This window comes from Schistocerca nitens, chromosome 2, assembly GCF_023898315.1.
Source record: "Schistocerca nitens isolate TAMUIC-IGC-003100 chromosome 2, iqSchNite1.1, whole genome shotgun sequence".
Lineage (NCBI taxonomy): Eukaryota > Metazoa > Arthropoda > Insecta > Orthoptera > Acrididae > Schistocerca > Schistocerca nitens.
The window spans coordinates 797764682-797778648 of NC_064615.1; the positions used below are offsets into that span (position 1 = coordinate 797764682).

A 13967-nucleotide genomic window follows, 5' to 3' on the forward strand; every position below is an offset into this window, starting at 1 on the left:
TGTGGAAATCGGTATGGTGCCGAAATTAAAAAGTCAGTATGTATATGCAGTATCTGTACGTAAGCACATTGTGATATTCACACTTTTTAATTTTCTCCCTCATCAGAGGTGCACTTCAGAAATATGAGATCTGGATCATTTGGAAAAAAATAAAGTAATAAGAAGTGAAAAATAAGAGAGATACCCATACATTGATGGTGGCAAAACTTTGCAGAAAGGTGTTTCGATTAAAGAACAAATAGCAGTGCTGCGTCCCAAGGTGGATCTCCAAATGCGTTTCCTGCCGACAATGGGTGGTCAAGGAAAGCCAGGCTGCTTAGAGGTTATCCTCCCATTGGCATCAGCGTCACTGAAGGAGCTCATACAGAACCGACCGCTATTTAGATTTTGAAATTTACTTAATTGCCTTTTCACACTCATCTTCGGAAGGTGCACATTGTATATAAAAAGACCTCTGCGATTGTCTCTCTTTACTTGCGACTTCTTTCCTCCTGTCACCTTGGCTACGAAATTCTAATCAGAGTGTATAATATGCACTGTGGGCACGTGTGGTACAGATATAGCACGAGCATGCACAGCGGCGAACTGAAACTGAACGTGTCTCTTACGAAGAGACACCTGCAAGTAGAACTGAACTAATCAACGGTAATAGTCGACCATGGTGGACGAGCGGTTCTAGGCGCGTCAGTTTGGAACCGCGCGACCGCTACGGTCGCAGGTCCGAATGCTGCCTCGGGCATGGATGTGTGTGATGTCCTTAGGTTAGTTAGGTTTCAGTAGTTCTAAGTTCTAGGGGACTGATGACCTCAGATGTTAAGTCCCATAGTGCTCAGAGCCATTTCTTTTCAAATCAAGGATAACAAAATAAATTTTAATATCCAATAAAGAATAGTTGCTCTAAATCCTTCCTCATCTATATACGTTACGGTCACAATGTTCAGATATCAGTTATGGACAGAATCAGAGAACCGATACCATAAATAAAAAAACACGTCCAGTTTTGACAACGCTGTGACAGCTGGTCGCGTCTTTCTAAAATGTTTGTTACGACATCATCCTAAAGGGTTAAAGGGGAACACCAAAGATACTAAGTTAGGAAGATGACACGGAGAAGAACTTACTCCTCTCGAACATATTTTCATTGAACATTCTGCTACACTACTCGATACCTGTCAAGAAAAGAGCTAAGAGTGTATAACAATTAACGGCATTTATTTACAGACATATCACGCAGCGATACTTCAATAAATGCTGCTCCAGAGCACATTTTTTAAAGTGAGTGAGTTTGTCTGAAAATGTAGCATTTTATTCTCGTTAAATTACGATTATGTGGCATCACATGCCACCATTCTCTGACAATACATTTCTCTGCAGCAACCTATTTGGAACTGAAGCTTCGAGACGAATGACACTTCTATTGTGAAACCTGCAGCCGACTTCCGTGGTATACGCTGGAAGTAGCATCACGCCTATCTTAGGCTAGCCGATTTCGAGAAGTATGGAAAGACGCGAGCTGGAAGCGAGCAAGCGACGAACTATTTTTGCGGACGTCAAGTGCCGCTCTGCGACGGCCGCGAGCAGAGCGCATGCGCGGCCGGAGCGCCCGCCATATTTAAAGCGAGCGATGCGCGCGACTGCTCACTCGCCCGCCGCCTCCCTCAGTGGCTGCCGTCTCGACGCCGTCTTCCAGCATTCTTGATGTAAGTACTGATCGTTACGTGTTCATTCAAGCCTCACGATGCTCACTCACTCTTAACGTAATATGCTTGATCACTTCCACACTGCACTGAAGTTACTTTTAGAAGCAGACAAGCATTGTTTTGTTTTCCGTTGTGAATGTTTTGACAAGAAAGTTGCCATCTGGCATTTATCACGTTTTACAGTGTATTCCAAACTTGAGCAATGTAACATTTCATTGACGATAGCAAGAATTAAAGCTTCCTTTGTTTTAGGCATCACAGAGCGCATAGTTTCCTTTAAGAATTTCTGGTAGATGTCCTTTCTTGAAACGAACTGTATCATCGTATTCTAGGAACCCTTTTAATGAGTACGCTAACATTTCTGAGGGGATTCCGCATTTTCTAACAAGTATTTAACTGTTTTACATTATTATGAAGTCTAGATGTGACTAAACAGCACACACACAAGAAAGATACGTTAAAAATTGTCTTAAACCGTAAATACCAAGTGTAATCAAAAAGTTACAGGAATTTTTGTTTTTCCTAAAGAATTTTTATTTATTCATCAACATCAACTTTGTCACCTTCAAAGTAATCCCCCTGAGACATAATACTTTTGTGCCAGCGCTTTTTTCCAATCTTGGAAGCCCTTCCGGAACTCACGTTTCGTTATCGTGTTCAGCTCCTTCGGTGATTCCGTTTTTATCATCAGAGGTGGCAAAACGCCTCGGGAATAGAAAGAAGTCACATGGGTCCATGTCTGGTGAATACGGTGGCTGAGGCAACATAACGGTTTTGTTTTTTGCTAAAAAATCATGAAAAGTCATTGACATGTTAGCGGAAGCGTCATCGTCATGCAATTTCCACTAGTGGTTTTGTCACAGTTCTGGTCATTTTCTTCGGACTGCTTCACGCCAACGGCGCATAACTTTCAGGTAGTATAGCACTCCTTACTGATGGTACGATCATAAGGCGGGAACGCATGATGCACTATCCCATTGTAACAGAAGAAAACAGTGAGAAGAACCTCCGCATGTACTCGAACTTGGAGAATTTTGTTCGTTCTTGCCTCTTCAGGTAGTTTCCGTTGGGACGGCCAGGAGTGGTTACTACGACGTACCAGTATACCCCCTTCTTTAGAAGGTCAGGATTGTTGTCGATTTAATTCAGCAATTACTGAGAGATTTCTACGTGACATCGGTTTTGGTCGAAATTCAAAAACTTCGGAACAAACTTTGCTGTTACGCGTTTCATGCCCAAAACATCCGAAACAATTGCTTGGTATGAGCCAATGGATACATCGACATCATCAGCAACATCTCTGATGGCAATTCGGCAGTTTCCCAGAACTATTTTCTTTAGTTCTTCAACATTGTCGTCAGTAATTGGTGTGGTAGGGCGTCCAGGCGGTCGTCGTCTTCAAAGTCTTCTCAACCATCTTTGAAACGTTTATGCCACTCTTAAACTATCTTCTTACTCGTAGTGGATGCGCTAAAAGCCATAGTCAACATTTCAAATGCGGTGCAGCACTTTATCCCATCTTTCATGCAAAATTTGATGTAAATTCTTTGATGCGTCTTTTTCGAAAGTAAAAATTCGCCGAGCACTCGAAAACATCCATAACCTTTTCGACTGTCAACAATGAATTAAATATTCAAAGCAGTTGAAAAGGCGCACTTACATTAGCAACATTTGTACCAACAAGATAAAATTTTTTTGAAAATCGGTTGTATAAAACACGCGAAATTAAAAAAATTCCCTTTACTTTTATATCACTCCTCGTATGCGTGTTTTATCGCTGCGGGTCCATCTACAGTTTTTTTCGTAGCCTCTTTTGCCTTTTCTGCTCTTGAGCCACAGAATTCAGGGATGTTATGTGAAACAACTCTATTTTTTTAAAGAATGTGAAATACACATGACGTGAATACTTAAGAAAAAGTATGAAACAAGGAAAGAACGCGGAAACTTAGCAGGAAAGATAGGAGGAAACATTCTTCCTATCAAAAATTGCAACATGGGAAACAAGGAAGTTTCCTCATAAATGTTGTAGTAATTGTTATCACACTTGCGTTTTTTAAATGTTCTTATCTTTCTCATTCAGTTATTTGCGTAATTTTTAAGGATTTAATAGTTGTTTTCGTAAGAGGGGCACTTACTTCCCCGAGCTCTACTTCCAGAAAGAAGAATGCAATGTATACAACCATCTTACGACTGAATGAAATACGTTGAGTACTAGGATGAAATGATCATATTTATGACGAAAAGTAGTTTCTGTTCCTTAGATATCCTTCCTATGTAACAATCTTCTCAGCAGTTTTGTATCATAGTAACAAAACTTGTTGATAAACATGAAAGTGTTTTAGCGATAAGTCCCTGGAATTAGATATCACATCAGAATTGAGCATAACTGTCGAAAACCGATAACTGCTCAAGCCCTTTTCCTTTTGTGAATAAAATTCTTCAGGATATATAACCTCATTGTCAATATGTAAAATTCTCCAACGTTTCGGCCACTGTGGGTTCAGAGCCGAGGAAGGTCATTTGCAGCAGTAGCCGAAATGTTGGAGGATTCTACATATTCTCTGCCTCGTGATGGCTGGGTGTTGTGTGCTGTCCTTAGGTTAGTTGGGTTTAAGTAGTTCTAAGTTCTAGGGGACTTATGACCACAGCAGTTGAGTCCCATAGTGCTCAGAGCCATTTGAATTCTACATATTGACAGTACGGTCACATACCTAGAAGAATGTTATTGGCAGTGATAAATGCCGCGGCAGCCTTCGCTGACTTGGTTTTCCGTTTTACAGAGACGTTTTTTTAGACTTTTTTTAGCTTTTGAAAGCATTTTACGGATACGTTTAGCTTTTATCATTTCTCAAGAAGTTATGTTCCAAGAATATGAGGAGAACAGTGTGGATCGGGATTGGTGTGTGGTGTACTGTGTTGTCTTTTGGCAGTTGTTTAGAGCCTAGTGTGCTTCTCGGTTGTACTGAATAAACTAGCAGAAACTGTAGGCTGCTGTAAACCCTCTATTACACATAAATACGTCGGTTTCATAGGAGAAATTGTTAGGCCAGTGGCGCTCGAATAAGAGGAGACTCACTAGTATTGAATGTCTAGTCCGTAACGTGATCATTAGATACCGGGCACTAGTTCATTTTGCATCTTATATGGGAGGCAATCATGCGTGACCCATTTAGGGGACCCATCTCTGTCTTCGCCTAATACAATTTCGGAAAACCACGAGTTACTTACGTCTCGTTAGCCGGATGGGGACTTGAACAAGGTTTCTTCCTAACCCGAGTCCAGGATTTCAGTCACTGTGCTGCCTCAACGGTAGAGGACAACCGGTTCAAGGAAAGGAAATGTGATGGTCAACAGACTGCACACCAGCGTGCTGATTTCAATCTCAAACCACTCTTCAGTGTATTACGGAGTGTTGGCTGATCGTCGTCTTTGCATTAGATGTTGACGTTGTCACTGTTGTCCTCTTTGTGCATTTAACAGTGCGTGCACAGAGTTTCAGTCCATTCAAAAATGGTTCAAATGGCTCTGAGCACTATGGGACTTAACTGCTGTGGTCATCAGTCCCCTAGAACTTAGAACTACTTAAACCTAACTAACCTAAGGACATCACACACATCCATGCCCGAGGCAGGATTCGAACCTGCGACCGTAGCAGTCACACGGTTCCGGACTGCGCGCCTAGAACCGCGAGACCACCGCGGCCGGCTTCAGTCCATTATTTTCATATAATATTCATCGCTAAGCACATAAAACAAAATACTATACAGCACAAGCACTAGTTGCAGTTATCCACACGATATAAGATCTCATCTGAAGCTTACTGATGACGCGGAGAGAACGAAAACGAAGGCCACAATAAGGATTTTGTCCAGCACGGGATTCCCACATTGTCCCCACCGGCCAGAAATGAGCACAGATTCTTCAATAGATAGCTGAATGAAGATACCTGAGTGTCATACAGGTTGTCGCACATTCCTTTCGTGGTTGAAGCTGTATGTTTTACTTAGGACACGGCACGCACAGTGAACGTAACATAGGAGATATGACAGATCAGTATAGGCGATTGATATCTGTTGCTGGATCGTAGGGCATATCCTAATCGCAAACGTTCCTGGAGCAAAACAGGCTCCACACAAAGTAACAGCGTGGATTCAGGAAAGACCACTCGCGTTAGGAACAACTCGTTCCATTCATGTACGACATATTGTAAACAAGACAGGTAAGTGAACAAGTAGATTCTGTCTCCCTAGACTTCTGAAAGGTGTTCAACACTGTACCAAATCGCTGACTCATAACTAAGATACGATTATGAGGAATATCTTCGCAAACATATCTGTGGGTCGAGGAATATTTGACCAATAGGACCCAGTACGTTGTACTGGTTGGCTAATGTCCCCACAAACGGTAATAACGTCGGGTGTACTGCAATGAAACGTAGTAGGACCTCTAATGTTTTCAGTATACGTAAATGGTTTATCAGACGGTTTCAGCAGCCGCGTAAGAGTGTCCAACGACAACGCTATCGTGTACAGTGGAGTATATGGTCCGCCGATTGTAATGACCTACAGAGAAACTTGAGGAAAGTGACAGCTCTGACTGTGGATAAATGTCAGAAACTAATTAACTTCATCCAAACAGGCCTAGAAAGCCCAGCGGCACCGACCGACCACCTTATTATCTTCATCCCATGGGAGTCACTGGATGCGGATATGGAGTAGCATAGGTCAGCACACCAATCTGCCGGCCGGCCGAAGTGGCCGTGCGGTTAAAGGCGCTGCAGTCTGGAACCGCAAGACCGCTACGGTCGCAGGTTCGAATCCTGCCTCGGGCATGGATGTTTGTGATGTCCTTAGGTTAGTTAGGTTTAACTAGTTCTAAGTTCTAGGGGACTAATGACCTCAGCAGTTGAATCCCATAGTGCTCAGAGCCATTTTTGAACCATTTTGAACCAATCTGCCGCCAGTCGTTAGTTTTCGTGACCCGCGCCGCAACTTCTCAGTCAAGTAGCTCTTCTTGTTCTCACAATGGCTGAGTGCACCCTTCTTGCTAAAAGCTCACAGCAGACCCGGGCGGTCTAGGCTAACAGCGCTTAACTCCGGTAACCAGACGGGAACCGGTGTTACCACTGTGGCAAAGCCGTTAGCAAATGTAAGATAATGCTTATAACAAAAATAAAGGACGCGATTGTATTTGATTCAGAAAATGTCGTGGGGAAGACGAGCCAAAGACTGCGTTTTCTTGGCGGAACGCTTGGAACACGCAGCAAAAAAAAAAAAAAAAAAAAAAAAAATGGTTCAAATGGCTCTGAGCACTATGGGACTTAACATCTGAGGTCATCAGTCCCCTAGAATTTAGAACTAATTAAACCTAACTAACCTAAGGATATCACACACATCCACGTCCGAGGCAGGATTCGAACCTGCGACCGTAGCGGTCGTGCGGTTCCAGACTGAAGCGCCTAGAACCGCATGGCCACTCCGGCCGGCAAGACGCAGCAAATTAGTTAAAAAGAATACCTACTACGCTACGCTTGTCAGTCCCGTTCTGGACTATTTGTGCGCGGTGTGACGTCCTTAACGGATAGGATTGATGGTGGTCATCGATAAAATTCAAAGAAGACCAACTAGTTTTTTATTATCACGAAATAGAAAGAATAGGAGAAGCTAGTTGGGGTAGCGATCATAAAAAATTATACGATTTTCGTTGCACCGAGATCTTTTCATGAAATTTCAAAAAAATGGTTCAAATGGCTCTGAGCAATATGGGACTTGGAACATCTGAGGTCATCAGTCCCCTAGAACTTAGAACTACTTAAACCTAACTAACCCAAGGACATCACGCACATCCATGCCCGAGGCAGGATTCGAACCTGCGACCGTAGCGGTCGCACGGTTTCAGAGTGAAGCGCCTAGAACCGCTCGGCCACAGCAGTCGGCACGAAATTTCAGTATCAACTTTCTCCTCTGAATTTGGATATATTTTGTTGACTCTCACCTATATAGGAAGAAGCGACGAGCGTGATAAAATAAGAGGAATAAGAGCTCACGCAGAAATAGTCAGGTGTTCATTTTTCCCACGTGCTAGTCGAGAGTGAAAAGATCGAGAAAAGTATGAATGTGGTTCTTTGAACCTGTAATAGTCACTTAAGTTTGAATCGCAGAATAGCCATATACACTGAAGCGACAAAGAAACTGGTATAGGCATGCGTATTCAAATACAGAGATATGTACACAGACAGAATACGGCGCTGCGGTCGGCAACGCCTATATATGACAAGCGCCTGGCGCAATTGTTAGATCGGTTACGGCTGCTACAATGGCAGATTATCAGGATGTAAGTGAGTCTGAACGTGGTGTTAGAGTCGGCGGACGAGCGATGGGACACAGCATCTCCGAGGTAGCAATGAAGTGGGGATTTTCCCGTACGACCATTTCACAAGTGCACCATGAATATCAGGAATCCGATAAAACATCAGACTTCCGACATCGCCGTGACCGGAAACAGATCCTGCAAGAGCGGGACCAACGACGACTGAAGAGAATCGATCAGGGTGACAGAGTGCAATCCTTCCTCAAATTGCTGCAGATTTCAGTGCTGGGCCACCAACAAGTTTCAGCGTGCGAAACATTCAACGAAACATCATCGATATGAGCTTTCGAATACGAAGGCCCACTCGTGTACCCTTGATGACGGCACGACACAAAGCTTTATGTTTCGCCTGGGCCAGTCAACACCAACAATGGACTGTTGATGACTGTAAATATGTTGCCTGGTCGGACGAGTTTCGTTTCAAATTGTATCGATCGGATGGACGTGTACGACTATGGAGACAACCCCATGAACTTCATGAATCCATGGACCCTGTATATCGGCAGGTGACTGTTCAAGCTGATGGAGGCTCTGTAATGGTGTGGGGAGTGTGCAGTTGGAGTGATATGGGACCCCTGATATGTCCAGATACGACTCTCTCAGGTGACACGTACGTAAGCATCCTGCCTGATCACTTGCATCCTTTCATGTCCATTGCGCATTCCGACGGACTTCGGCAATTACAGTAGGACAGTGTGACACCCCACACGTCCAGAATTGGTACTGAGTGGCCTCAGGAACACTCTTCTGAGTTTAAACAACTCCGATGGCCACCAAACTCCCCAGACATGAACATGATTGGGCATATCTGGGATGCCTTGAAAACTGCTGTTCAGCAGAGCTCTCCACCCCTCGTGCTCCTGCGGATTTATGGACAGCCCTGCAGGATTCCTGGTGTCAATTCCACCCAGCACTACTTCAGACATTAGTCGAGTCCATGCCATGTCGTGTTGCGGCACTTCTGCGTGCTCGCGGGGACCCTACACGATATTAGGCAGGTGTACCAGTTTCGTTGGCTCTTCAGTGTAGATATAAATGTAGATTACGAGACTAATGATGAACATGCTTAGCACGTTGCATCGTATTTAGGGGAAATACTGTCAAACGATATGAACCGGGACGATCACTTGAAGTCAGTATAAGAATAGGCGAATGAAATACGTAGCCTCGTTGGAATTGTTCTGGGAAAATCTAATGCCGCTGTAAAGGAAATCCCACCCACGAGAGTAGTGTGTTCAATTGTAGAATATTTTTCCATTCCACGGGACCCTTATCAAGATCGCGTGACAGACATCGTACGAATTCAGAAAGCGCTTTCAGATTGTAGCAGACGGATATAGCCCAAAAGGGAGTGTATTGCTCCTGTAATATAAGTGGGAATGATTCGAAGAAAAGTGTTGTCATTCTCAGGAAACGCTGCTAGTTAATTTGGCGTAGGATATATTTAGTTTAGGCACTTCAAGGTTAGGTCGAGAGAGATTAGAGCACATAGAGATGCATATAGACGGTCATGTTTCCCTTGCTCATTAAGTGAATGGGAGAGGATATAAAATCGATAATATCGATACGAATTACACTCCGCTATGAACTTGTGGGCAATTCTCGTATGCGTAGATGTAGATAGTTCGTTTTTGCAGCTCAGTGAGGCGTTACTAACGTTTTGTTGTTACCCTTTACAGCTGAGCCAGACTAGTTAGAAGTTTGGAGGGAGGAAACAGGGCAGAGCAGATCTGCGCCGCTTCCCGGAGACAACCGGTTTCTTCTCGGACTGCTGCCGGGAGCTCCGCTTTCCGTGCTGCACCGGCCCTCAGTAGCAGCGAGTCGCGTGGTACGTAGGCACCAATAATAGCAAGATTCACCCTGAAACAACATATGTACATTCGCCCAAAACAGATCAAACACTTAGATAACACACACAAAAAAAGAAAAAAAAAATCTGACGCACCGCGAATGCATCATCCGAATGGGACGGAAATCGGTAGATGTGAACTACTGTCACAGACAAAACAATGATTATAATTTCGGAAAAATGGGATTAATTATTCAAGAGGAAAAGCTTCACAAACTGAGCAAGTCAGAAATGGGTTGGTCCACGTGTGGCCCTTATGCCATCAGTTTTTCGTTTTGGCACTGACTGACAGAGATGCAGGCTGTCCTCCTGAGGGATATCGTGCCTAATTCTGTCCAACTGGTGCGTTAGATTATCAAAATCCTGAGCTGGTTGGAGACTCCTGCTGATAATGCTACAAGCGTACTCAACTGGAGAGAGATCTTTCGGCATTCCTAGCCAACGTAGGGTCTGACAAGCACTAAGACAAGCAGTAGAAACTCTCGCCGTGTGAGGGCGGGCATCATCTTACTGAGATGTGAACCCAGGACGGCTTGGCATGAAGGACAACAAAACGGGGCGTAGAATATCGTCAACTTACGGCTGTGCTGTAAGTTTACAACGGATGCGACCAAAGGGGTCTTGTTATGAAACAAAATGACATCCCAGACCATCACTCCTGGTTGTCGGGCGTGTGGCCGGTGACAGCCAGGTTGGTATCCCGCCACTATCTGGCCGTCTCCTCACATGTCTTCGCCGATCATCGGGACTGAGTTCAAAGCGGTACTCATCAGTGGAGACAATTCTGCTCCAGTCAATGAGATTCCGGGCCGAAGACGTGTCTGGAGATGTCCCATAGAGCTTTGGGATACCAGCGTGACTCTCGCCCGCCATACTACCCGACAACCAGGAATGATGGTCTAGGATGCCATTTCTTGTCATCAGCGGCACCTTTACAACGCTGCGGTACGTCGACGATATTCTGCACTCCGTTTTGTTGCCTTCATGGCAAGCCATCCTGGGATTACGTGTCAGCAAGATAATGCCCATCCGCACACAGTGAGAGTTCTACTGCTTGCCTTCGCGTTTGACAAACCCTACGTTGGCCAGCAAGCTCGCCGGGTCTCTCCGCAATGGAGAACGTCTGGAGCACTACGAGCAGGACCCTCGAGCCGTCTCGAGATTTTGACGATCTGACGGGCCAGTTAGAGAGAATTTGGCACAATACCCCTCAGGAGAACATCCAGCAACTCTATCGACCAGTGCCCAGCCGAATAACTCCTTGGACGAACGAGTTATTGGCTTGCTCAGTACGTGAAGTTCTTTGTCTTGATAAATAATCCAAATTTTCTGAAATTGTAATCATTTGTTTGTGTGGACTTGCACATCACATCTACCGACCCTCGTCGCATTCGGATAATTCTTCACGGTGCTTTTTTCTCTTCTTCTTCTTAGAGTGAATATAAGTGAAACAAAGACAAGTGTTGAATCTGTAGTTGCGCACAACTGCACTAATCAGATTATTGCACAACCAGTTTCACTCATAAACAGGCGTCTTCAGTTGTATTGCAGTTGTGTGACAATCCATAAGCAATTTCGAGCTTCGTGTCAGAAATTAACATCTCCAGTCAGCTATAAATCAGGAGCACATATAGCATGCAGTAAACCTGCAGCGAAACACAATACAGGATTGTCATGTGCTTATTTCACTGCACACAACCCAATAACATAATGCATTCTGTGTCAAGGGAGCCATAATATCTTGATCCGTGGCACACGGCCTTCGCGTCTTCGAGCTGCGTCACGTCAAGTAATCAAGGATAACAGGTGGTGCACAGCCTCTTGAAATACACAAGTATTTTATGTTCTCTAAAAGATGAAGTGCATGATAACAAAAATCGGATATTCCGTGTAGTTCCTCTGCATTCGCCGTCCCATAGGTATTTCGGGAGCTTTCAGCTTCTCGGTCAGACTAGCTGCCGTGTCATTTACTGGTGGGCAGGGACGCGTACCGTTTGCCGCGTGGGACAGCGGTCTATTTGCCAGCTAAACAGTAGGCTGAGGAAACTGTGACAACGTGTTGACACGCTGCAGAGCTGCGTCAGGGAGCCGCGGTGTTTCTTTACGCCGACCTGGCGTGCTGTGCAGTGAGAGATGCATTTACAGACGGGCAGCTGCTAGGCACAAGTAACGATACTTTCATTAGGCTGGCAGCTGAAGTGGTACGGTTTTAAAGTTCAAACATTGTCGGTATACGTAAGCAAAAGTCCTGTAACTATGTTTTTATATGTGTAAGAAGGTGACAGATAAAGAGCATACATTTCTATTCATCTTGATGGTTTATTGAAAATATTGTCTGATTTTATAATGACAACAGCAAACAACTACAAATAGTCTTAATCAGAACTTGCCCCGAATGTGGTGTGTTTCGCCGAACGTTGGCTCTAGACGCGTAATGGAACATGGGAAGGTTACTGACGAAACTAACTGTATTGAATCATTCAGTCCGGCATTCGCATTGTATACAACCACATTAGTCTTTGACATACAGTTTTTCACTGTTTCCTGATTATTGATTAGCCGTAGAGTGTGGTACGTGAGATAGGTGGACGTGATACCATCCGAAAAAGTGACTTGTACTTCATACTGAGGTACTCGTGTAGCGTAGATAGCAGCAGATGTGACGGTGAATCATACCCGAATCTAATCCGTCCGTAGGTGTAGCATACTCTCAAGCACGTAGAGTGTACTCCACTAATGAACGTGGAACCTATATATAGAGAAAGAACTAAGATTATTTAGCGAATTATACTATTTGTGGGATTTTACTTTACTGACACGACAGAAGAATCTTACCACGCAGGTTGATATGAATACACTGCTGGGCATTATAATGGATACCCCAAAAAAGAAATAGGATAACGAAATGTTACTTATTGTGCGCATGCACGGTAGAGGTAGGACTGCATGATTAAATGTGTAGTGATTTGTGGTTACACAGGGTGCGAAATTTAGAACAACCTCCTTCTCTGGCAGCAACAATAGCTCCAACCTGGCTGGCTACCGAGCCCAACTGAGCTTGGATGACAGATACGGGTACATCAGTCTGTATCAGATACGAAAATCAGGACAGCACGGGAAAAGCGCGCCTTTGTGATATCTTGATGGAAGATAACGTCACGGAGACCTTGAAAATACGGCAGTCACTGACCTGAAGACGTCGCAAAAGTAACGGCTGTTGCCCAAATTATCGCTTATGAGTGCCAAAGCTGATCCTGTGGTGTACCCCCGTAAGGTGTTGAGCCAAAATGATGATGAATGCAATTTGGTAACATTCGTTCCCCTCGAAACCTACACGCAGGGACACGTCCACCATGATGGCGTACGCAGAACCGGGACTTGTCTGAAACGAAGTTGTGGTACCACACCTGTGTCCATTGTTGCCGTTGGACGGACCACCGTCGTCTGGTCTCTTTCTACTGCTGCGCGTCAGGAGACAGCTGCCGTGCTGACAATCCTTGGTGCTCCAGACGACGTAAAATTGAACATAGGAATACTCGTCTCGCTGCAAACAAACCCGTTTCCTGATTCGAGGTACATGACGTGGCTTCACGATCCTGCACGGCCGAGTGAACAATGTCTCTCCTCTCTGGCGCTGGGCTCGTAGGGACAGTCAGATCATGATGCCATTGTGTATTTCCTTCTAGAACACTTCAGCTCCATATTCACATGTAAGTTGCGATCAACGCGAGGATCAACGTAGCTGAACGATAAATCCCATCCTCGATAAGTCACAATACTGCCGCTGTCGAATTCCGACAATTGAGCGTTGACTTTTCTCATTCTTACACCAGATATAATAGGATGTTTTTATTAACATCGTTTAATGCTATTTCTGAATGAGCAACCTGCTCCGTAATATTTTATTATATCCAGAATATGGAGGGTGTTACTTGGTAAGCTGCATACGTTTGTAGCCTTATTCCGTAAGCTTAATAATCACAACTGATACAGATGACAGAGACTTCAGCCATCAATAATATATTCTATTTCACTATTTACAACAGTCT

The 13967-nt window shown here is 44.3% G+C and overlaps 1 protein-coding gene across 2 annotated transcripts in view; it reads left to right on the forward strand.

Annotated features, from left to right (window-relative positions):
• The first annotated feature begins 1650 nt into the window (after positions 1-1650).
• LOC126237057 (hemocyte protein-glutamine gamma-glutamyltransferase-like) overlaps positions 1651-13967 on the forward strand; it is a 181706-nt gene continuing 169389 nt past the window's right edge. For both annotated transcript variants that reach the window (XM_049946838.1, XM_049946839.1), the window contains exons 1-2: positions 1651-1700; positions 9749-9897. The gene's annotated coding sequence lies outside the window, so the exon portion shown is untranslated. The remainder of the gene's footprint in view (positions 1701-9748; positions 9898-13967) is intronic.